Here is a 27,396-nt window from a genome sequence, read left to right on the forward strand (position 1 = left end):
CCTAAAGTTGTTTTCATTACATTAATGTAATGAAATTGAAAGTTTCTAAGATTTGATGATGACAATTTTCTTTTAAGAAAGGAGATGTGACACCACATATCCTTTCTTAAAATGTACACCTAATTTTATTGAGTTGATAAGATGTAATGAATGATCTAACCCACAATGTGTAGAATCATTTTAAGAAGGCTGTGCATGAAACTAGTCAATACAGTTTGTTTAATGGATTAGAGAGAAGCAAAAACAAAAATATTTGAGCAGTAACACATTGCAATTAATGGCTGAAAGAAGAGAGTGCAGGAAGAGGTGGAACAGCATCCAGATAATAAGAACAGACTAATGTATAAGGAAACTAATAAGTAAAAACACAGTTGAATCTGGATAAAACTTCTGATTTAATAGCATAGTAGAGAATTCAGATAGAATAATCACAAATGACTGTATAAAGTTATATAGGAAAAGAATTAAATCACTAAAAGATAACAAAAACACAATTGAAGAGAAAGATGCCATCATGCTAAGGCTGCCAGAGAATTTTAATAATCTTTTGAAACAGTATTCAGTCTTGTGCCCATTGTTCCGAGCAAAGGGATTAACTCTATTTCCCAATTTGATGTCAATTGCCTAACACCATCTGAGATTAACTTTTTTTTTTTTTTAATAATCTGGTTACTACCCACAAAAGTTTATTACTAAACCTACAGTACGTTTGTGCCGTGGGTAGGTTGAGGATTTTTTTCGCCCCATTTTTATCAATTTTATATGTTTTTTGTAATTATTTATTTTTACATAGTGCAGAAAGAGGCCAAACATGGAACTTTTTCAGCCACTTCAGTCCTCCAACAAGTGGGGAGGTAGTCTCACACCAGGCAATGAAATTCATCTTTCACCTAATGACAATCGCAAACATCCATGTCCCTGGGGGAGATTCGAACCCACGACCTTTTGGTTGGAGAGTGGATACGCTAATCACTCGGCCAACCAGACCAACATAAATGAAATAAATATATTAAATTGGCCATAAGTAATTAAGATTTCATAAATCACCAGGATGCATTGGGATCATTGCAGAAATGCTAAAAGGACATGAGAAGAGTACAGTGACTTTGCTAACATATTCCAAAAAACTTTTTCAGTGGTAAAGTTTCAGAGACTTCACCAGGAATATAATATAATAGCACCTCTTTTTAAGAAAGATTGCATATTGTTTGAGCATTATAGAGGAATTAGTTTGTCTGCTCCAGTTAAGGTCCTTTTACATTATAATACTCACTAGGATAAAGGTTAACCAACCTTTCGATTGTTAGATTGGTTAACTGAAAGTTCAGTTACATTGTGCTGCATCACAAGTCATTTGAGACTAACCCATTCAACGATTGGATAATTGAGAGATTACTGTACTTCCTCTTACATAGGATCTCAGCAGTTTAGCATTTAGATAACATATATGTTGGACAACTGATACCATCAAAAATAAGATGAACTGAATTGTCTGGTTTGTATGTGTGTTTTAAGGGTACCATAGATAGTATATAGGATCAAAGAATGTTTCAAGATTTTTCCTACTTGAATTATCTCCACATCTGTAAATAAGATATGTTTCTGTGCAGTTTCATTATGCGAGGTCTTTTTCTAATTCTGAGTAGGCACCTTGCTTGATAGAAATTCTTGTTTGTATGTATTTTATTTATTATTAGTTTCCATTTTAATCATTGATCTTAAGAATAATTGTGCTGTTTTTGATGGTTTTTGAGAGTCCATCTTTGTAATTTCTTTAACTAGATGATGTTTTACTACAACTGGCATATCACATAGCATTGTTTTATATAAGCTAATTTTCACTACATCTTCAAGGTCCACCTTTCCTAATTGGGTTGTGGGAGCAACAGCTGCAAGAGGAACTTCCAATGGTCACGATCCTCTGCCACCAAGCTCAGGTGTTCTGGTGGGATTCCCAAACATGTCCACCCAAGGTTTTGGATATAATCTATCCAGTGAGTCCTTGGCCTTCCATGTGGCCTCCCACCCTCTGGCTTGGCAAAGAGGGCCTGTTGAGGGAGCCTCTCTTGTGGCATTCTGACCAGGTGCCCGTACCAACGTAACTGTGATCTCTCAACACGGAGAAGCAGTGGTTGAGTATTGAGAGTTTCCTGAATTGCAGAGCTTCTGACTGTCAAGTCTTGTTAGCCCCGCAACCCCTCGAAGGAACCTCATTTCAGCCGCTTCGATTCGTGTCCGCATTCTTTTGGTCGTTACCCAACTCTCATGACCATAGGTGAGGATGGGGACATAGACTATTGAAGACAGCCAGCTTTGCCTTCTGGCTTAACTCCTGCTTCAATACTACCGAACAGCCAAGCTCCCACAATATTGAGCTTGCTAAGCCAATTCGAGTATCTAGCTCTATGTCCCATTTTCCATCATTCGTGAATATGGACCCAAGGTATTTAAACTTCTCCACCTGCCTCATTGGGACTCCACTTACATATAAAGTGCACTGGGATGGTTGTCTTGAGACCACAAATGTTTCAGTTTTAGCCACACTGATCTTCATTCCGGCGTCTGCACAAACAGCTACAAACCTATCCAGGGTCTGCTGGAGGTCATCTGTGGAAGAACTAAGCAGAACTAGGTCATCTACAAAAAGCAGACGTCCAATGCTACATCTTCCAATTCTGACACACTTACTGCTTCAGCTGTGCCTATCGATCCAGTCTATAAATATGAAAAGGAGGGGTGACAGAACACACCCTTGGCAGAGGCCAATGGAGAGTGTGAAAGGTTCAGACTTTGTGCTGTTTACCCTGACACAAAACTCTGGACATTCATACAGGGACTTGATGGCAGCTCATAGTTGGCCATTCACTCCATACCTGTATTACTTGCCAAAGCTTATCCTGAGGAACCTGGTCATGTGCCTTCTCTAAGTCCACAAAACGTGTAGACATTCTTGGCATATTCTCAAGATTTCTCAAAGACTTGCCTTAAAGTGAAGATTTGGTCAGTTGTGCTTCTACCAGGACGAAAGCCACATTGTTCTTCCTGGAATTTTGACTCAACTATGCTCCTGCACCATCTTTCCAAGCACTTAGCATACACTTTCCCAGGCAGGCTGAGCAGAGAGAGATGCCACGATAGTTACTACAATCCTTCTGGTCTCCCTTCTTAAAGACTGGTATTATTATGCTGTCTGCCATTGCTTTGGTGCTCGCCCAGATATCAACGCAGCCTGACACACTCGAGTCAGCCAGAGAACACTGTCTTGATTTAAGGCTTTTAGCATTTCTGGCCGAATTTCATCATCGCCAGCAGCCTTGCCCGATTTTAGCGATTTTATTGCTAAATGGATCTCTTCTGCTGTGAGACTAGTTATTACCCCGATCTGCACCTCTTGCATGTCCACAACTGCTGGGCTACCTGGGTTAAGAAGACTCTCAAAGTATTCCCTCCATCTGTAGAGGATATTCTTCTCGGTTGTTAAAAGTGCACCATCAGAGGCCTTAATTGCCCTTGCTGTGCACGATTTCCTCCCTCAAAGGCAGCGGATGGTCTGCCAGAATACTTTGTTTGCATTTGCATAGGATGAGTAATCTTTCTCCAAAGGATTCCCAAGCCTTCTGCTTTGCTGTCTTTACTGCCTCAGTAGCAGCTTTTCGTGCCTCAGCATACTGCAAACACATCTCAGGTGACCTGACCCTAAGCCATGTTAGGTAGGCTAATTTTCAAATCATAAGAAAAATAAAATGGGATAACCTTTTGACTATTGCACTTGAATTTTGACAAATGCTATGGAGGTCAGAAGATTTCTTAATATCCAGTTACTCATGTTTAACTGTGCTTATCTCGGTGTAGTTAAAACTACACTATCACCTCCAAACAATATCATTGAGATAACATACTCACATAAACAGTAATTTCCAGGCATCCTCCACATCTCCAGACATCATCAGACTGGAAAAAAGCATATAGTATGTCTTACTGTTTCACAGGAGTGACCTTCCATTGCTGTATGGGCTATATGAATTGGCTCACATGCATATCAGCGGTTCGTATTCATTTTGGTTAACAAAGATTGGACTACACAGCTCATTTTGTGAAAATTTATGACATGTATACAGCTTCCTATGTTTTGAAAATGTTTATGGGATTGTTTGTAGCTACATCCAAAGACTGTCTGATGGCAAGACAAAGTAATCCTGCTTTCTTAAAGAGAATTGACTTATTGATATTTTAGACCTACTTAGACACTCACTAGATGAGTCACAAGCTCACTAGCCTCGTCAATTTCTTCTGAGATAATCCCACCAGTATAATATGTCATAGGAAATCTTATCATGCCTGAGTGCATGACTTTACACTTCAAAACATTGAATTGATAGCCATTATCATTTGTCCACTGTTCTAAGTAATTCATCATTCTTTAAATGCTGTATATTAGTAGCATTCTAGATTGCCCTGCCTATTTTTGCATCAGCAGCAAATGATTGAATGTCTCCTGTCAAGACCTTTCCAATATCATCAATGTATAGATTGAACAACAATGGTCCAAGGACATCTCTTGAGAACACTTCGGGGCACCTTAAATCTGTTAGATGCACATTCACCATATGCCACTTTCTGACAGCTGTCAGCCACACACTTGTCCAAGTCAATACTTTATATGCCAATCCCTATTGTCCAATTTATGCAACAGCCTTTTGTATGGTGTCCTATCAAATGTCTTAGCAATGTCTAATGGTATCATAGTGTATCCATTTCAGCCATAACATTATTAAAAAGCATGAGCAAATTGCTAAAACATGACCTCCCTTAAGTAAACCCATGCAGTTCTTTGCAAAATATCTTTGTCAATCCATTTCTGTGCATAAGTTCTTACTAACTTCTCTAAAATCTTCACCACTACTCCAGATACTAATAGGTCAGTAGTTAGGCACTGTGGTTTTTTCACCACCCATTTTACAATGGAACTATCATACATTATTTCCGTTCCTGTGGGATCTTTCCTGAACTGAGAAAGGGTCAAGCAATTTTGTTGAACATTCCTCTAGCACACATGCTGATATCCCATCTGTCCCTATTGCTGACTTGATATCCAAGTTATGCAACAGCTCTCGAACCTCATTCTTATGCACCTCTGTCTCTTTACCCAGTGTAGTGGTAGCAAGCATTGTGCACTATGTTGCATACACCTGGTTGATGGATCTTAGTGAGCACTCATTATTTGAACTATCTCATCTGCTTCTGACATAAAAGTACTGTTGTTCACTAAAGTTATTCTTCCATATTTATTTTTTGTTTTACTTGTAGCCATTATCATTTGTCCACTGTTCCAGGTAATTCATCATTCTGTACGGGCAATAAAATTATTTTGAGTTGCTTTTAGCCTGCATAGACAATTTCCTTTCATACTCTGATTTAACTTTCTATACAATATTCATAACTTTTCTGGAGACTATGCGTCATATTTATTCCATACACAAGCTTCATAACTCCTCTCAGTCTTGTTCTCACGATATTCTTTCCACATCATCCTGTTATGGATTTCTTTCTTAATAAGGTTGCACATTCGTTTTATCCTGCTTGTTCTTTGAACTCTAGGAACAAATTCAGATACTTCCTCATTTAAACATCCTTCCCATTCAGTAATTGATTCCATTGAGCCAAAGATATTATTCTCATTGGATTGTCATTATTTCCAGCTTTATAGTTCAACATATAACCTGTCCTGATTGGAACATTAATATAGATAACTGCTTCCTGGGACAGTATGACATCAACACTGTCACTTACTGGTGACAAAACATTCACATTCTTAACTGAGACCCCCCCCCCCTTTCTGAAGTTATGATCACATTTAACACTCTTTGAGCTTGACTTCCTTCTTTCACATGCTGCTTGAGAAAGTTGTCATAATAGCTCATAAATTCTTCATTCTTATGTGATTTCTCTTCTATCCAGTCGATGTTTGGATAATTTGTCACCCATTTGTTTAGTACCCATCAGGATAAATTGGTGATGTATTCTTCCATCTATCATAGCAACTGAATCACCAGGTCTGTAGCAACATCATATCATATAATTTATCCTTTTAGCTTCAACTTCATACCAGATAGCCTCAAATTCACTGCTACATGTGACATGATTATTGTTTTCATCAGTTCTACCCTAACTAGACACAAATATTCTGATATTATGAGAATCCCCCCCCCTTTACTCCTTTTCTATCGTTCCTAAAAATATTATACCATTTACACTTGATTCCAGTAACCACATCTAACTTTGATGGCCAGGTTTCATTAATGCCAATTATCTTAGGCCAAAGCATTCACCAAGGCAACAACTTCTACCTTTTTGTTTCTAATCCCCTGGCATTTGTGTATAGCCATAAGTTACCTGCTGGCTTTTTTTTGTATACTTACATCTACAGTCTGCTTGGCATGGTTGAGCAACTTTCTCCTTTCCATCCGGACACTCAAAAAGGTTGAACCCCCTAAAAGTACAAATTTCAATGCCTTCATCAGATTCATTACCATGCTCAATGACATTCATATTACACACACATCCCTCCCATGATTTTTTGTATATATGTTGATCTCATACATGAGAGATCAAAGAACCTATAGAGACATCAGTGCCAGGTATGGGAGTGCAGAAGAGAACTGAGAAGAAGAACTGGTCAAAATGTGATCCATAGTATTTGGAGAGGGAAGAGGGTTAGCAGTGATTCAAGTGGGTAGGTGTAAAAGTTGTGTTAGGTCATTACTTATAGCAAAGACTTCTGCTTCTCATCCTGCTTGGTCAGTGGTGTTGAGTAGGGGGAGCCAGTTTGAATTTTGGACATTAAGATCATCCTAGAAGATGACTTCACTGTTTGGATGACAGCATTGCAGGTGGTCAAATTTCATGGAAAGGAATGTGAAGAGATCTGAGCGGTTATTAATGTTTGGAGACTGGTAAATGCAACAAATTAAAGTTACTAAATGCAGCAAGGAAACATTGAGCCAGAGAATGTCAAAAGCAGGGGATTCTCTAAATTAGCCACTCTCTGGGAGGATATGTCAGATTTCACCAAGGCACAGGTGCCACCCTTGTGGTGAAAAGAATCATGAAGTGTGTGTAGTTTGGGCACTGGAGGTAGACAGCATTAGATGTAGCTCCAATCTGGGTTTCTGTTAGAAATAAGATGTCTGGTCTGGAAGACTGCAAGTGATGGTGGACATTGTTTATTTTAATGCCACAGATGTTAGTAAAGTAGACATGAAAGTGAGTTTTTAGTTAAGAGATTCTGGTATGGTTTGTATACTATGGCTGAATGTGGTGCATCTTTTTTTGATGGGATTAGTTTACAAGGGAGATTTGCTTTAGTTGTGCTGTTATTGTTTTTGAGAGTCTTCATAGGTTTGATCTTAAGTTTGATTAGATGGAAGGATATACTGGGTACATGCAGAGATAGACTCTTGGACATGACTTCTATACAGAGAGAACCAGTCTCTATGCCATGACACGGCCTTCATGGTCTCCCCCCCCCTCCCCATACCACTATTCAGACTCCTTCCCCAGATATGACTTGGCAGAGTATGTAGCAGTATGATTTATGCACCAGTTGATCAGGAAGTCTCCTGACAGGTTCTGGCTATGCATTAATGGTGCATAGCTGTCACACCACTGTTTTTAACTGCTATATCCTTGAAATAGATGAGTTTATGGGTCTCTAAATATGTTAGTCATGCCTTTAAGGGTATCACGCGCCCTATACGGAGAAGTGGGGGAGCAGAAACTGGAGACCAAACATGGCATTTGCTACTTCAGGCCTCAGTAAGCCAGGTGGTGGTATTTCACTAGGTGTCTAGTTGGCATTACCTCCAACTATCACATAGTGTCTAGTTGGCATTACCTCCAACTAAGAAGGTATTCCTTTGTAGTAGGAGTACTCGCTGGTTTCATCAGAGTCCCTATTGTGGAAACAGGCCACACACACTGCAGGAAGGTGGTAGTTACTTGACAGGGAGAGGCTATATATATATTGTGCATCCCTGCTCATTAGTGGCCCAACTATAGAGTGCATGTAGTCGAAGGTGTCACATAATAATAGTAATAATAATAATAATATAGTGAGACAATTCAAATTGAAAGATGAAACTTAGTATTCTTCATTTTTGGGAACACATGGAAAAGATCTCGACAAACACTTGTTTATTTGGACTGAAATAGCCAAATGAGAAATTCAGATAGACTGGATAAACAAGATTTACTGTATTGAAATATTACTTGGAAAAGGTTATCCTATTTCTCCTTTTTTAGAACACTAGCTGAAAAAGGTTCATCATAATCAAAGTTATTTGTTGAAGTCTGTGATAAAGACTTGAACGTGATCTCATCTGCATGTTTCTTCTGCATTTTGCAGTTCACCCCACAGCACTTCAGAAGAATGAGTGCCGTTTGGTTGGAAGCACCTAGGTTGAAAGGAACCTCTATGTAGGATTTCAACTGAAGGTGAGTTAGACACTCATTTTTTTTAAAGTATCAGGATACTAGAAACTTTCCTACTCTTTCTGTACATTCTTTTACTGACCACTTATTCATAGCTCAGGTATTTCACTCTCTTACCTCCTCATTTCAGAGTATGCTACACACAAATAACAAGATCCTAATGCTTTATTTGATGCAAGAAAGAATGAAATACATCTGATCTTGATGCCATTCAGTTTTTTACTACTTCAGATCCTGATGTTGAGGCAGTTATAGACACATCTGTAACATCCTCAACATCAAGTCATAGAAGCTGAACTTTTTTTGCTCGAGATGCCTCTGACAGCTCAGCTACTTACCCTCAAACTCTAACCTCATCCACGTTTTCTTTACTATGAAATGTTCTTCATTCACCGTTCTCAGTCTCGTGCTCTTTGGCATCACAATTGTGTCACATGGATGATCGCTGTGGCTCCTCTTTTCCATGTTCTAATTACTGCTTCCATTCTTCTGATTGAACCAAATGCCTGCTTTGAATAAATAACGGAAATAATACTGAAAACTGAAATGAAGGCATTATTCCTCATTCTACTGAAAATCCCTGACCACTATCCAAATCTCCAACAACTTTGCCACAACAGTCCATGAAAAAAAATTCAACATATTAAGTAGCTTGAAACTTAAACTTCAGCTTCACATTAAGTCTGCACTGCAGCTCACAACAGCTGCAAAAAAAATCAACAAATACACGTCTGATTTTGAAAGTACCAAATGAAGAAAATTTGTCTCCTGCTCAAATGGCAGTTAAGCCTTCTAGTCTCTTGCCTGATATGGTTACCACATCACTGAGAGATACAGCTGGCATTTTATGTCATCTTCTCTACTCCTACATAATGACTGGTAAATTATCTCTCATATTACCAAGAAGAGCTCATCTCACTCCATGTTCCCTCTAGTCTTTCATCAGAAATTGAAAGAACCTAAATCATTTGGATTACTGATACTTTAAATATCCTGCCTGTGGTACTCCAGAATTAATACCTATCCATTTCAGTCTTTCTTACTTGCTCACTCTTTGCTCTTAAGAATGGAAACCAGCCTACATTCAGCTCATTTTTAAAAAAAGGAGATAAAAGTGATCCATCAAACCATCATCCATTTGCTCTCATTTTGGTTCTCTCAAAAATTCTGAGGTCAGGTCATCAACAGCCAGCTTCTTCACCACAACTTGGAAATCTGTTAGCAGTATGAATATCTTGCTACTCTCTCTCTCCTGAATCCACAGCAGTTTTCTTAGCCATTCCCCATTTTGGACACAAACCATAAAAAGATTTGGAAACATTCTTGATTGCATTTTCTAATTCCAGAGCATTTGATGAGGTCTTACAGAGCCCTGCTCAGCAAATCACCATTTTCTGCTCTGTCTTGAACAATTGGATTGCTACGTGTCACGGACAACAGCTTGGTTGCTTGCTCATTCAGGTTCTCCCCCACCACCAATGCTGGAGTAGCACAGGACTCTGCCCTCTCTTCCTGCAGTACCAACTCCTTCCTCTACTGTTCCTCTTCTTCATTTGAAAGGCCTTATATTGCACAGTCTAAAACACTGAGTTATGGGAAATCTTCAAGATTTTCCATAACCAATTCCTTAAACTTTGATTTCCTCACTATACTTCAGTGAGACAAGGATAACCTTATGAACTTCAGTGCCAAAATATAGTCATCATCTTGGGCTGACTTACACTGCTAGCTATTCCTGGCACAAATACATCATGTCCTGCAGTCTTCACAAAAACTAGGTATATTTTTCTATTCTAGACAGTTTCTCATATACAGTTCTACTCAACTTTTGGAATACTGCCTGCATGTTTTGGGCAATGCAACAGAACCTTCTCTAAGAAGTTTGGAGAGCAACAGGTGAGTGAAATAATGGGTGACTAACTATGAAAGCAGGAAATAAAATGTAAGGGGATTCAATTTGTTGAACTATTTAGGGACAACTATCTTACGCAACACGTAGTGGAAGTAACATGGGCTCAGGTGTTAGATTTAATAATATTGTCTCATATAGTGATAACAGAAGATGCTACAACAAATGCCATCAATTGGGAACAGATCATGTGGTTTTGACATGGGAAGTGATTAGGCAGATACAAGCAAGAGAGAGAGGTGCGGAATTGCAGGCAGGGGACTATGATAAATTAAGGAAACAGATTGATAATGTAGTAATGGCAGAACAGAATAAGGGGGCAACAAAATGCTAAGTGGTTTGAGGAACATGACAGTGAGTTTCCTTTACTTCAGTGGCCATTCAGTCCCCAGACCTCAATCCAATAGAGAATCTCTGAGATGAGGTGGAATGAGCAGTTCGCAACAATGTGCCATCCAATCTGCAATATATATATATATATGTGGCTTTGATGTGAATCAACTAAAGTGACTTGCTGGAAGGGAGAGTAATGAAAGCAGTTTACATGACTCAAAAAAAAAAAATAAGAGGCAATGTGGAAAAGACTGAAGGAGTGCTGTGAATGGTGAACAGTGTGAGTGAGTGAGGATAAGTGGAATGCAGGATAGACAGAGAAACGTGTAGAGGGACAGGGAAACAGTGAATGTTAATGTACGTTAGCATCCAAAGGAATGTGAGGGGAATATTTGAATCTCTGAAAATTATGCAGTAGGTGGTGATGGAAAGGAATGGGTAAGAGCAGGTGAGGATGACTTGCATCTGAGAAGTAGTGTCAGTAGGACTTGTTACAGACCCAAAAATAACTTGTTTATGAATGCAACAAGTATTAGAATAATTGAGAATAGAATGGAGAGATGAATGAGAATAGAGATGGAGAGGTATAATGTTTTTTCATGAAGATAAGGAAGGAAAAGAGAGAGAGCTACTGATGATAGCAAATGAGTTATATACCTTACAAGGAGGGAAATAATAGTAGTGGTTTGAGGCAGTATGATGTTTGGTAGAAGTGAACAGGATAAAATGTTTAGTTCGATGTCTAGAGAATTGGCAGTGTGGAGGGCAATGACAAGAAAACATACATGCAAATTATCCAGCAAATAAAAGGATGATCATTATGAGTAATTTTATGTATGGTAATACAGAATGAAATAATGAGATGGCATTTGGGAGTAAAGAGAATGAATTTCTTCAGATTTTGAGGGACCTTAGTGCATCTGGAATACACCAATGAGTGTTGAAAGTTTTTTACTTGGTTCTAAATTAAATTAAAGATGCCAAGAAATTATATTCTTGTTTAATCCAGGTGTAAGCAAACAAAGTTTGTGCATAAAGTATCTTCATGATTAGGCTACTTGTATATAAAGACTGATTTTATATTAATTTCTCTAGTATCCCATAATGCAAAGTATACATCCTTTCTGATATATATAATGCTGTGCATAATGGAAAAGGCCACTGCCCAGACCAGTTTCAACCTTTATTGAGGTCTCATCAGTGGGATCCACACCCAGAAGAGATACCAAGGTCGAAGTATTGTAGAAGCCATATATTTTCCATATACAAGTGAAAAGGTCTAACACCTGTATATGGAGAAATATGTAATTTCTGCATTACTTCAACCTTGGTATCTCTTCTGGGTCTGGCTCCCACTGATGAGACTTCAAGAAAGAACAAAACTAGTCTGTGTAACGGGACCTTCCTATAATGCATAGCATCATACATATTCAAAAGGAGATGTGCTTTGCATTATGGGATACTAAGGCAGTTAGTGGGAATTCATTAGCCTAGATGTGAAGATACTTAATGTGCAAGATTTGTTCGCTTACACTTGAATAAAGGATTAAACAAGATTATAATTTCTTGGCATCTTTAATTTAATAGTGTTAGTGAGTCCCAATGATCTGTTTGGGGCCCTGTTTAACCTGGCATTAGTAAGGTAGAGTGTCACAGAACCCAAAGATATAGAAAGAAATAACTGTGACACCGCCACCTTACTAACATCGGATTAACCTGTATGTTAATGATACTTGGAGAGGTTTAAATGTGATATAAAGTTGGAGAAATGCATGGGAGAAGAGCAGATGGAACTGTCAGTTCAGCAAATTTTCCCTTGTATATGGATTACTCTGTGCAGATTTGGTCACGTGGTTTCCAAGTGGTTGAGGATGTATTGAAAGGGTCCAAGAAGAGGCAGTTGGTTAAGATTTTCATCTCTGAATGTTGGGTATGAAGAATGATTGCAGAGCCTCATGGAGGATAAAAAGGTGATATGATTGAAGCATTTAACCAGATGGATGTGCAAAAGATTTTTCATGGAATGGAGGAGATGAGAGTAGAACCAGAAAACAACTCTAAAAGTTGTATAAGAAGGCTGTTAGGAGCAATTTTTTTTTTTTTTTCTCCATGGAGAGTGGTTGGTGAGTGGAATGAATTGCTTGAGAGTAGAGTGGTACAGTTTGACAATCTCTGTTTGTGTGACAGTGACCCCCCCCCCTCTCCCACACACATAAGGACTCCATGTAGGTCTAATAATAATAGGACTGTTATTAGCAAAGAAGTTGCCATTCAAGTAATATGAAAATAAACATTATGTCTGCATTTTTTTTCAAAAATATCCTTTTATGATATATTCCAATGATTCAGTTTGCTGGGACCATTCAATTTTCATTATTATTATATGCAAGATCATATCTTAAAAATAAATATTTGTAATTCTTGTAGATAAACTTATACGTTGGTTACACGTGACTTTAAATTTTTCAGGAAATGACAACATATACTAAAATATTAATTAAAAAACTTTAATCAATACCTTCCTATATTTCAGCAACATTATATTGCCATCTTCTGAGAAGATAAAACTATGATATGTGCATGCAGGCACTAACAATGAGCATACAAGGCTGATGAAGGCAACTGAAGTTGGTCCTAAAGATCCCCCCTAGTGGGTTAAATTGGGTTGTCTTGACTGTTGGGCTGATGTTCTTAGGATGCAAGCTTCCCAAATTTGGGGCAATCTCATGCACCCAAATTTGTTGAGGTTTGGGAATTTTTTTAGAGCTGAGGCTGATTCCAGGAATAATCTTTCATACTTATATTTGCTGTGGTGTAGTAAAGTGGCTTTCTTCCAGCATATTCTGTGATAAATTTAATTTAATCCTTTATCCAAGTGTAAGCAAACAAAGTTTGTGCCTGAAGTATCTTCAGGACTGAAGCAACTCATGGTAAAGGTGGACCAAGTGCTCATCACTACTTGTTTTAGTATCTCCCATAATGCAAAGCACATCTCCTTGCAGACATGTATAATGCCATGCATTAACCACCTTACCGGCCATTATTGATCAAATATGCATCCATCATATATTTCAATGTAATGTCAATGGTATTACAATTTTAATATGCACTTCGCATCCATGGTAACTTGGACGTGTATATATATATATATATATGTCCTGGCCAGTAGCATGGTTAAAGGAAGGGCCACTACCCAGACCAGTTTTGAACTTTATTGAGGTCTCGTCAGTGGGAGCCAGACCCAGAGGTTGGAAGCAATGGAGAAGTCGTATTTACCTATATGAGTTGCCAATAGGTCTCACATTATTAAATTACTCTGGATTTAGAGAAAGATATTGGAAGTTTTTTCCCATTTGGTTAGACTATAATAAATTTACGTGTGTAGAGGCTTAAGTGCTGTGAGGACATCATGTTGGAGGCTTAATGGATTTTTTACAACACTCAAAAAGAATTAAAATAGAATTTAATACTTCCTATATTTCGTCCTAGTCACTAGGACATCTACGGGGATTACAAAAACAATTAATGTAACATATGCACAAATAACAAACAATACTAAGCCCAACCACGTGGGTGACACTAAAGTCCTATCTAGGTAGAGCGCCCTCTAAGGGCAGTAGTAGGTGGCCTGGAATGTAAGGTGGGAACTCTGGTGATGAGTGTTTCCCAAATCTTCGGAAGCTTAATGCAACCATATTTATTGAGATTTGGTTGGTTTTTGAGAGCTGCTGCTGCTTCTAAGAAAAGTCTCTCTTTCTTGAATTTGCTGTGGTGGAGCATGGTGGTTTTCTTCCAAGATACTCTGTGGGTGGTGTCCAAAACATGGTCAGCCAAGCCTGAATGGCCATAGTTGTGTTTGAAGATGTAAGACTTGTGTTCCTCTAGACGGATGGATGCTGATCTGCCTGTCTGTCCAAAGTACGCCAGCTTACAGGAACAGGGTACTTTGTGAACTCCAGGCAGAGAGAGAGGAAGGAGCTGATCTTTCGTAGAACGGATAAGGGTAGCCAGTTTGCGGTGGGGCTTATATGCTGTGTGTAGATTGTACTGTTTTAGTATCTTGGCTATTTTTTCAGATGTGCCACGGATGTAGGGTATGGTGATGGCATTTTTAAAATCTTGTTGACAAGAAGGAAGGGGAATGGGGGAGGAGTTGATTATTTTTTTGATACTGTGATCGCTGTAGCCATTGGAGAGGAAAGTGCTGTGTATGTGGTTAAGCTCATTAGTGAGGGCGGTTCCACTGGAACAAAGATTGTGGACTCTCTTGGTAAGAGTTTTAATAATGCCATATTGTTGAGAGGGGTGGTGGTGGGAGAGTTTGTGAATGTATCTGCCTGTGTGTGTGGGTTTTCTGTATACGGTGAAGGTAAGTGTATCATTAGGCAGGCGTGTGACTAAGGTGTCTAGGAAGGGTAAACAATTGTTCTTTTCCTTTTCCATAGTGAACTGGATTCTTGGATGTAGACTATTGAGATGACTGAGGAAGGAGTCTAACGTGTCTGGGCCATGAGGCCAAATAGAGAACATATCATCTACATATCTTAGCCAGATAGGTTTGAGTGGGGCTGAGTCTATGGCTCGTTTTTCAAAATCTTCCATATAGAAATTGGCAAGGGGGGTGAGAGGGGGGAACCCATGGCAGTTCCCTCTATCTGCTTGTAGATTTTGTTGTTCCAAGAGAAATACCCAGAGTTAATGGCAAAGGAAAAGAGATCTAAGATGTCAGAGGGAAAAACGTTTTCTAAGAGAGATAAGGTGTCAATTAAGGGAATATTGGTAAACAAAGAGGAGATATCAAAGCTTACTAATATGTCTGTCTTCTTCAAGGTTAAATTTTCTGTGAGGGCTTTAAAGTGGATCGAGTTTTTTATATAGGAAGGGGACCTTCCGGTGAGGGGGATCAGAGAGTTGGCCAGCTGTTTAGATAGTCTATAGCAAGGTGCATTGGTAGCATCTACTATAGACCTGAGTGGAGAATTGGGTTTGTGGATTTTAGTGGATTTTTTGATACTGTGATCGCTGTAGCCATTGGAGAGGAAAGTGCTGTGTATGTGGTCCACAAACCCAATTCTCCACTCAGGCCTATAGTAGATGCTACCAATGCACCTTGCTATAGACTATCTAAACAGCTGGCCAACTCTCTGATCCCCCTCACCGGAAGGTCCCCTTCCTATATAAAAAACTCGACCCACTTTAAAGCCCTCACAGAAAATTTAACCTTGAAGAAGACAGACATATTAGTAAGCTTTGATATCTCCTCTTTGTTTACCAATATTCCCTTAATTGACACCTTATCTCTCTTAGAAAACGTTTTTCCCTCTGACATCTTAGATCTCTTTTCCTTTGCCATTAACTCTGGGTATTTCTCTTGGAACAACAAAATCTACAAGCAGATAGAGGGAACTGCCATGGGTTCCCCCCTCTCACCCCCCTTGCCAATTTCTATATGGAAGATTTTGAAAAACGAGCCATAGACTCAGCCCCACTCAAACCTATCTGGCTAAGATATGTAGATGATATGTTCTCTATTTGGCCTCATGGCCCAGACACGTTAGACTCCTTCCTCAGTCATCTCAATAGTCTACATCCAAGAATCCAGTTCACTATGGAAAAGGAAAAGAACAATTGTTTACCCTTCCTAGACACCTTAGTCACATGCCTGCCTAATGATACACTTACCTTCACCGTATACAGAAAACCCACACACACAGGCAGATACATTCACAAACTCTCCCACCACCACCCCTCTCAACAATATGGCATTATTAAAACTCTTACCAAGAGAGCCCACAATCTTTGTTCCAGTGGAACCGCCCTCACTAATGAGCTTAACCACATACACAGCACTTTCCTCTCCAATGGCTACAGCGATCACAGTATCAAAAAAATAATCAACTCCTCCCCCATTCCCCTTCCTTCTCGTCAACAAGATTTTAAAAATGCCATCACCATACCCTACATCCGTGGCACATCTGAAAAAATAGCCAAGATACTAAAACAGTACAATCTACACACAGCATATAAGCCCCACCGCAAACTGGCTACCCTTATCCGTTCTACGAAAGATCAGCTCCCTCCTCTCTCTCTGCCTGGAGTTTACAAAGTACCCTGTTCCTGTAAGCTGGCGTACTTTGGACAGACAGGCAGATCAGCATCCATCCGTCTAGAGGAACACAAGTCTTACATCTTCAAACACAACTATGGCCATTCAGGCTTGGCTGACCATGTTTTGGACACCACCCACAGAGTATCATGGAAGAAAACCACCATGCTCCACCACAGCAAATTCAAGAAAGAGAGACTTTTCTTAGAAGCAGCAGCAGCTCTCAAAAACCAACCAAATCTCAATAAATATGGTTGCATTAAGCTTCCGAAGATTTGGGAAACACTCATCACCAGAGTTCCCACCTTACATTCCAGGCCACCTACTACTGCCCTTAGAGGGCGCTCTACCTAGATAGGACTTTAGTGTCACCCACGTGGTTGGGCTTAGTATTGTTTGTTATTTGTGCATATGTTACATTAATTGTTTTTGTAATCCCCGTAGATGTCCTAGTGACTAGAACGAAATATAGGAAGTATTAAATTCTATTTTAATTCTTTTTGAGTGTTGTAAAAAATCCATTAAGCCTCCAACATGATATAATAAATTTAGTTGAATCCTTTATCCAAGTGTAAGCAACTACTAAGGCAAGTAGTGATGAGAGTTTGGTCCACCTTTACCACAAGTTGCCTCAGTCCTGAAGATACTTCAGGTGCAAACTTGGTTATACTTGGATCAAGGATTAAACTAAATTTATTATAGTCTAACCAAGTGGGAAAAAACTTCCAGCATATTCTGTGGTGGGTATCTAGAGCATGATCAGCAAGTCCTGAGTGGCTGTATTGGTGAAACCAGGTGTAGTCTTTGTATTCGGATATCCTGATATTAGCTGTCCTGCCTGTTTGGCCATAGTAGGAGTTTACAACTGCAAGGAGCCTGGTAAACTCAAGAAGTGGCTGGTCTTTGGTGGAGCAGATAAGGGATGCCAATTTCTTATATGGTTTGTAACAGGTAGTCAGGTCATATTTTTTCAGGATTTTTGTTAGCTTTTCAGATATGCCCGGATATAAGGAATGGTGATAGATTTAGTGTAATCTGTTAAGAAAGGGGGGGGGGGGTGATTAACGGGTTTTATTATTTTCTGGTGGTTGTAGCCATTGGCTAAGTGGAGAACCTCTCCAACCTTGGGCAATTTCTTTATGGAGACCTTTGAAGAAAAAGCCTTAACCTTGCAGAGGTGACGGTCGAAAAAATTTCAGCGTAGGTCACATGTATCTGAGAGATGCATTCATTACTAGTATGTGCTAAAATGCGATAAAACTTAAAAAAAAAAAAAAACTGCAAATATAATACATGATGGTTTATTTAGTTTCGGTTATAATCTAGAAATTATTGAACAAAGATAAGAACATCTAAACCAATACTATACTGACATTGGAGTTCACGGTACCTCTCAGATACAATTCACTATCAAATATCACTTTCGACTCTATCATTCTCATCATCGGACTCGAGTAACAAAATCGCTGAATCTCTTCAGCATCTGATGGATCATCCAATCGATATATTTTTTCCAGCCATTTTCAACAGTAAATTAAAAAAAAAAAAAACTAAACCAATAATATATTAACTTCAGAGGTCGCGGTATCTCTCACATACAGTTTACTATTAAAGATTACACATCTTTACATAACACGTGTTAAATCAAAATCGACTGCATAAACAGTGTGAAATATCACTCGTAATATATGATCGGCCTGGTTGGCCGAGTGGTTAGTGTATCTGCTCTCCACCCAAAAGGCTGCGGGTTCAAATCTCGCCATGGGCATGGATGTTTGCGATTGTCTGTGAAAATACTAGGGTGGTGGTTGGCAGTAAATGGCATTGGTGTAGATGATGATGGTAGTTGCAGTTCGTAGTAGTTGATGGAGACAGTGAGTTGTAGAGTAGGTGCCCTCCCTTGATGAGTCTTTGGATTCCCTGGAGGTGGCATGTAATAATAATAATAAATGCATGCACAGCTACTCATGACCTCCAAGCCATACACTGGATATGTGTAAGAATGTTTATATTAAACAATTTGTTTGTATCTGTCAGATCAGCCGCGACCTCTGCAGGGTTAAACTCAGCCCCACAAAAACCCACTTTTTGGCTACACTATGTGGATGAGGTGTTCGCTATTTGTCCACATGACTTAGATGCACTCCGTACCTTCTTTACAATCAACACCCCCAGAATCCAGAAATGGAAGTCTCTCTTTCCTAGACATAATTACACGCCAGCCTGATGGATACCTGACTTTCTCTGTTTACAGAAAACCAACCCATACAGGTAGATGCATTCACCAGCAATCACCCCCCCCCCCCCCCCCACACACACACAACAATATGGGATTATAAAAACCCTATATAACGGCAAAATTAATCTGTTCAGATAACAGTGAAAATACTAACTATTGAACTTAACTATATCCTTAATGCCTTCTTAGCCAATGGCTACAACCCCCCCTCTTCTTAACAGAGATTACACTAAATCTATCACCGTTCCTTATAACTGGGGCTCGTCTGAAAAGCTAACAAAAATCCTAAAAAATATGACCTGACTACCTGTTACAAACCATATAAGAAATTGACATCCCTCCACTCCACCAAGACCAGCCACTTCTTAGAGTATACCAGGTCCCTTGCAGTTGTAAACTGTCCTACTAAGGGGCCTAACAAGCAGGACAGCTAATATCAGGATATACATACAAAGACTACACCCGGTTTTACCAATACAGCCACTCAGGACTTGCTGACCATGCTCTAGATACTCACCACGGAATACGCTGGAAGAAAGCCACTTTACTACACCGCAGCAAATATAAGAATGAAAGATTATTCCTGGAATCAGCCTCAGCTCTAAAAAAATTTCCCAAGCCTCAACAAATTTGGGTACATGAGACTGCCCCAAATTTGGGAAGCTTACATTCTAAGAACATCAGCCTAACAGCTAAGTCAACCCAATTTAGCCTGCTAGTGGAAACCTCTAGGACTAACTTCAGTTGCCTTCATCAGCCTCATTTGCTTGTTGTTGGTGCCTGCATGTACACATCATAATTTTATGTTCCCAGAAGATGCCAATGTAACATTTCTGAAATATAGGAAGGTATCGATTCAGGTTTTTTTAATTAATATTTTAGTATACGTTGTCCACATGATATATCATTTACAAACAAGTTAAACAGCAGGGGGGCTCAAAACCCTGGAACATTCCACTGGTTACTTCTTTTTTGAGACACTGCTCCATACACACAACCTGCTAGTATCATTCAGAGAGCCGATTTCTGATCCATGTAACCAATGGATATGTTCCCATCCTCTGTAGCTTGTACACCAACTTATGTAGTAATCTACCAAACACTTTTGCAAAGTCCAAGAATATTACTGTATATGATTCTCCTTTATCCAACACTTTTGCCTTATCATAAAATGCAAGTAAATTACTAAAACAGGATCTACCCTTTACGTTCCCAGCTTTACGTTCTATGCTGACCATCATAAAGAATGCTATGTCCATCAACCCAATCCTAAATTCTATTCCTAAACAATCTCCAACACCTTGATCACAACTGCAGTTATACAGACTGGTCTATAATTGGAGACTTCTGTCCTAGAATCATGCTTGTGGAGTGGTACTATTTTGCCTTCTTTCCACTCCTTAGAAACCCTGCCCACTGCAAGATTTTTATTCGATAACCAGGTCAGGGGCCTAGCCACCTGTGATGCACGTTCCTTAAAAATATGTGGTGATACGTCATCCATTCCCACAGCCTTATTAACCTCTAACCTAACCAATATCTGATACATCTCCGATTCTTTCACTTCTAATTCTTGTCTCAGTATATTGCACGGCATCCTTTTTAGCTGCCATGCGTCCCCACCAGTCAATCTGTCATAGTTATTCTTTCTCTTATTTGTCATATAGCATAAAAATTCCCTTCAGTTAATCTTGGCCTGACCAGCCAGTCTCCTCTCATACTGCATCTTTTCTTTCTTTACCATGCTCATCAACTTTCTAGCCTGAACTTTATTATACTTCTATACTTTTCTATTTACAGAAAGCCTGCCTACATGCTGGAAGATATTTGCACAATTAACCCCATCATCCAACACAATAGTATGGTATATTAACACAGAAGCAGCGCTATGCAGGTGGTCTGAAAAGTACTCCACTATCGCCAAGATTTTTTTTTTTTCTAAGTTGGTACATCTGTCATAAGCATCCATGTGAAATTGCAAGTCATTCTATTGAGTAGTTTGTTTTATACAGCTGTCTGTATCCCTTGAAATGGATAAAATTGAGTATCGTGTGGTTATAAAATTCTTTGTAAAAGAAGGTTTAACGCCAAAAGGAATTCGTTTGAAGTTCATAAAAGTTTATGGGCACTCTTCTTTTTTGACACTTAAGAAATGGGCTGCTGAGTTTAAATGTGGCCGTACCAGCCTTGAAGATCCATGTGATCTTCAAGGTTCATCTTTTTGGTCATCCATGTGAAGGATGTCCAAAAAGTGTAACACCACCAGAAATCATTGATCAAGTGGTATTGGATGACTAGCGAGACAAAGTGCGTGAAATTGCTGAGACTATAGGCATTTCAAAAGAACGTGTAGAATATGTTTTGCATAAAGAATTGCAAATGAAAAAGCTTTGCTCAAGATGGGTGCTGCTTGCTCACAGCAGATCAAAAACACACTCACAAAAATCTCTGAACAGTGCTGGGAGCATTTTAACAAGAATAAAACTGATTTTGTGCATTGATTTATTATTATGGATGAGATTTGGATTCACCATTACACACTGGAATCCAAACAGCAGTCAAAACAGTGGACAGAAGCCAATTGTTCAGCACCAAAAGACAAAGTCGGTTCCATCAGCAGGAAAGGTCATGGCATCGGTGTTTTGGGATGCTAAAGTCATTTTGTTTATTAATTATCTTGAAAAGGATAAAACAATAACTTCGGAATATTATTCCGATTTTTTAACCAAACTAGACAAAAAAATTTGTGAGAAAAGACCTGGTGTGCAGAAGAAAAAAAAATCATCTTTCATCAGGACAATGTACCTGCAAACAAAGCTGTTTTGGCAATGGAAAAATTAAGGGATCTGCACTATGAATTATTGGAACATCCACCCTATTCTCCAGATTTGGCTCCCTCTGACTTCTCTTTCCAAAATTAAAACTCTTCCTCGCTGGTCACCTGTTTTCTTGGAATCAAGAAGGTGATTGCAGCTATAGAGGGGTATTTTGCAGATCTTACTGAGAATCACTACAGGGACAGGATGATTGTGCTGGAGTATCGCTGGAATAAATGTATTAGTCTTAAGAGAGATTATGTTGAAATATAAAAATAATTTTGAAATTATAAATTCGTTTTATTATTGTTAGGCCGAGAACTTTTCAGACCACTCTCTTATCTGTTTTAGTGATACTGCTCCTGAACTCACCAAATAGCTCCAACATTGAATGTGTTCAAGGCAAAGTATGATAGTTATCATCCGTGAGTTTTCAGACTCCATGGAGGCTTGGAAGTAATATTAATTTTATGTTATGAATTGTTTAGCTTTTTTAATGTTTTGAGAGAAATTTATTTCTATCATGTATCTTTATCAGTATTAAAAGTACCAATAAAACTTTTTGTTAAACTAAGTTCTTTTTGCAGATTATATTTTTCTTTAAATGAATCTTCTTGACTTTTTTAAGAAATAACTGTTGTAATAAATTTGGAATGAAAATCATTAAATCAATGTTTATAATCCCCCAAAAATAAAGAAAATACTCAATAACTACTCCCCCCCCCAAAAAAAAAATCTTTTTCTTAATACACAAGATCGTTACAATCTGAAGAGATAACCAGAGTGCTTAATAAATACCAGTTCCATACCATATTTAAACTCTATATCAAAATGGTAACAATTCACCTAAGGACTAGCTTTCTCCTTATTCACATCCAGGAGTATATATGAAGTGTCTTATACTTGTCACCTGGTTTACTATGGACAGACAGGAAGATCTGTTGACTCTGCCTTAGAGAATATAAGAAATACATTTGGCATGCTCGTATGGCAAATATGTCGTGTCCATGCCTTGGACACCGGTTCACACAGGATTAGGTGGAAGAAAAAAAATTGCTACACAGAAGTCATTACAAGCTAGAGAGACTGTTTTTGGAATTGGCATCTGCTTTAAAACATTCCTCAAATTCTACAGCTATGGCTTTATCAAATTACCAAAAAATTTGGGATAGTCATTTTAAGATCAAATTGATACTTGTGAACTTCTTTGCATAACCAACAATAGATGATCCCAATTAAGATTAAGTTCTTTATGTTGTCGATTAAAATTTTGCACTGTTTCACACTATTAATGAATTGTCACTGTTTGTGTATTGTGACAAACTATTTTGTGCTCTGAAGATGCAGGGTAGAAACCAGTGAAGTATTGTCAACAAAGTAAATAAATATATTTTCTTATTCCTGGTTGTGAATTAAACAGATTAGGAAACTCAACAATTAGTACAAAGTTTAGAGGTATATTAACTATTATAAATTTCTGGTACAGTATGATATCATGGCTGCAAGGGATACTATCTATTCTGCACTGTTTTCTAGTTTATTCCATAAAAGGGTGAGTTACAAAAAGATAAGGACATGAGATAATTTATACTTCACCTAGCTAAAGTGAGTAAAACTCCAAGGTTCTGCAATATTTTTCAAATTCCCAGTGTATTCATGAGAAAGTACATTGCTTACATGACACTTAACATACTGTGTTTTGCAATCTCTTGTGTAAGTTGAGTTAATAATAGGATCAGTGATAATTTAAAAAAAAAAAAATTTTTTTTTTTAAGTCTATTATTGCAATTTTCCTTCTCAAAAAATTTCATATGCTTATGCATTTATGTTAAATATATATGGTAACCAAAAAAGTTTGTGTGGTTTTTCATAATAAAAATTAATTGCAGAAATTTTCATAAAATGTTTTATTTATTAAAATATAAGCACTTTCACAATCTACAACTCTTTCCCAATGAGATACAAGTTTGTAAATTCCACTTTTATAAAACGTTTGGTCTTCAGAAGTAATAAACCTAGCAGCCTCTGCTTCAATCTCTGTTTTATTGCAGAACTGTCTATTTCACATGTGAAAAGTCTAGTGCCAAAATAAAAAAAGTAATAATTGCTTGGAGAAATGTCAGAAGAATATGGAGGATGAGGATGCATCTCCCATCCTAAAGCACAGATCTTCTCATGGGTAAGTTTTGCATTGTCCTGTAATAAGAATAGCACTTTCTTTTAAGTAGTCCTGGATGTTTCTTAAATAATGCATCTTGCACATGCTTGAGTAGATCTTTACCGTAATTGTTTGGCTTGCAGTGAGAAACTTGTAGTGGACAATACTGGCTCCAGTCCACCACACAAAGCATAGTCTTCTGGGGATGAAGCGATGCCTTTGAAGTGTGCAGTACTGAATCATTTGGCAACAACCAATGATAAGTTTGCTTCCTGTTAGAGTACAAGATCCATTTTTCATCACAAGTGAGCAAGTAATCCAAAAACGACTTGTTTTTATGATGTGAAAGAAGTGTGATAGCCTTTGAAGTTTGTCATTTGATAATGCATATGGAACCCATTTGCTTAACTACCATGATTTTCCCAGTTGATGCAAGTGTAAACAAATTGTTTCACCACTCACCTTAAACATTTGTGAAGGTTCTTGACATGTTAATCTTGAATTATTTTTAACAGCAGCAGGTAATTGCGCTGCACTATATGCAGCGCAATTATGTGCTGCATTATTTTCATGCAGTTGAGAAGTTCTGACATGTAAATTTTTTTTTTCTTGCGATTACGTTCATTGATGGCAGTTGTGGATTGATGTTAGGGGATAAAAATCCCTTCTTGTTTTTCAGCCAGTAAGCAAAACTAAGATCAAAAACTACTTTGATGAGACCTCAAAAAAAGGTTGAAACTGGTCTGGGTAGTGACCTCTCCTCATAATGTAAAGCACTACTACATCTCTTAGGAGCTGTATGTTTTTACATTATGAGAAAATATCAAGAATAGTGAGGGATCTTGCTCCACCTTTGCACCACACCTTGGTGTGGCACTACCAAGTGGTCACTTACGCTTGGATCCACCGACAGCTCGTCAGCATGAAATGTTCAGATCGTAGTTTTCGATCTTAGTTTCGCTTACTGGCTGAAAAACAAGAAGGGATTTTTATCCCCTTAACTTATCAACCTCGCCAGAAAAATAGCTGTTTTGGCTTTTCATCTTAGTTATAATACATTATAATATAATATAGTGACACACCTTGCTGGCATTCGTATAGCGAAAGTATGCAAGTTCTTTTCACTTAAACTCTGATATTCTAGGTCTAGCTACTCACTGATGAGACCTCAAAAAAGGTTGAAACTGGTCTGGGTAGTGACCTCTCCTCATAATGTAAAGCAGTACTACATCTCCTAGGAACTGTGTGTTTTTACATTATGAGAAAATATCAAGAATAATGAGGGAGCTTGCTCCACCTTTGCAACGAGTTGCCTTGGTGTGGCACTACCAAGTGGTCACTTACGCTTGGATCTGCCAACAGTTCGTCGGCATGAAACGTTCAGATCGTAGTTTTCGATCTTAGTTTCGCTTACTGGCTGAAAAACAAGGGATTTTTATCCCCTTAACAGGATCAAAAGGTTTTTGAATGATGCACAGCCATATGAACAAGTAGGTTCAGAGCAAGATTTTCTACAATAGATAATCTCCACAATGTTAACCAAATAATAGAAATAAGCAAATGAATATAATCTTCCTGTATATTTATTTAATGTTCAGAGATTTAGAAAAAGCCTTCGATTCTCTATATCAGTTAGAAATAATAAACAGCTTAAAACAACAAGCCATCCCAACAAAGTATATCTGATTATTAAAAACTGTATATCAGAACTCAGTGTCAGTATGAAGCTGGAGAAAAAGGAATTTGGTATTGAGAGAGCAGTAAGGCAAGGAGATTTTATATCATCCAAATTGTTTTTTTGCTACATTAGAAATCTTTAAGAACATCTCATGGGAAAACTATGGAATTAACATCAATGGAAAAAATCTTAATCACTTATGTTTTGCAGGTGACATTGTTCTTTTTGCAAAAAATAAAGAGGCTCATGAAATGCAAAATGACCTTGATAGAAAGCAGGAAAAAAGATTTAAAGATTAATTTAACTAAAGCCAAACTGATGACAAATTCAGATCAAACTAAAATTAACAGATAATATTAAACTTGTGGAAGGCTAATCTTGGTCAATTAGTTTGTTTCTTTGTGTAATTCCTCTACTTATCTTGTTTTTTTTCCTTAAAACTAAGCATTTTGGCTGTATAAAGATTATCTGTTAGGAGATAATCTATATGCCTAAAACAAGAAAGCTCATTAATTATTTACCTATGGAAGTGAGACATGGGCAACAACTAAAAAGTCAAAAACAAAGGATTCTAAATTTGGCACTCTCTGGCAAGTAATCTGATCTCATAAAAGGCACAGGCAGCATCCATATAGCAAAAGGAATCATGCAATGTGAACAGGAAAGGGGAACTGTTGTATCTGCAATTTGGATTTCTGTTAGGAATAGGTCTTGTCTAGATGTCTAATTGAATGATGTCATGTTGGCATTTATGCCAGATATTATAGATTATTTGTGGGGGATTTTGGCATGTTTTATTTGGTTTGTCAGTTTTGTCGAAATTAGTTTTTGAGGAGATTTAATTTAATGGCTACGACATTATTTGTTGTATATTTCGTTTTTGATTAGGAAATGATGAAAATATACAGTAAGGATATGCAATGAGAGGAGATACCATTGAACACATTCATACAGAGAACAGTCAGCCCTTGCCATAATGTGGCCTAGACAGTACTTCCCACATACTCCTACTCAAGACTCCCTTCTCTTGACTTATCACTAACAGTGGGTTGGATATATGTACTATCTGAGAAAGCCCATGGCTCTTTTTTTCCTAACTAATTGCTATATGGAAGAGCTTCTGTAGCTCAGTCGGTATAAACAAAGCCCTTTGGTTTGAAAGATCCAGGTTCGATTCCTGTCAGTGACATGCAGAACCTTTACCTCGTATCTTTCGACTAAAGTGAGTTAGCCGGTCTCGTGTGGAAGTAGGGTTTTTTGTTCCCCCCAGAACAGGCAAATCAGTCCCATGAACACACATAGGACATACTGGGAAGCATAGGGCCAACTACCTTATCCTTAAGACTGTTGCAGTTGTGAAGCCTACAGCTAAGAACCTTAAAGGTTCATGAAACTTAAGAATTGCTATATGGAACATTTTGAAAAACATACCCTTGATACCGTTCTCAAACCTATCTGGTGAAAAGGTATATTGATGATATGTTCTCTGTTTAGCCAACATGGCTCAAACACATTACTCATTCCTCTTCCACCTCAAAAGCCAGCACCCCAGGTTCCAGTTCATTATAGAAAAAGAAAATGCCTGCCTTTTCCAGATATGTTAATCATACATCTTCCCAGTGGCACCCTTTCTGTCTTAGTTTACAGAAAACCTACCCACACAGGTA

General features: G+C 38.2%; 1 protein-coding gene across 1 annotated transcript in view; it reads left to right on the top strand.

Moving 5' to 3' along the window:
* The window catches only part of LOC150109317 (SUZ RNA-binding domain-containing), a 130,430-nt gene extending 108,040 nt beyond the window's left edge, over window positions 1-22,390 (top strand). Inside the window, exon 5 of the transcript XR_016549673.1 lies at window positions 22,245-22,390. The gene's annotated coding sequence lies outside the window, so the exon portion shown is untranslated. The remainder of the gene's footprint in view (window positions 1-22,244) is intronic.
* Window positions 22,391-27,396: the final 5,006 nt, after the last annotated feature.

This window comes from Typopeltis vanoorti, chromosome 2 (assembly GCF_054136105.1).
Source record: "Typopeltis vanoorti isolate ZY-2024b chromosome 2, IOZ_Tvanoo_1.0, whole genome shotgun sequence".
Classification (NCBI taxonomy): Eukaryota; Metazoa; Arthropoda; class Arachnida; order Uropygi; family Thelyphonidae; genus Typopeltis; species Typopeltis vanoorti.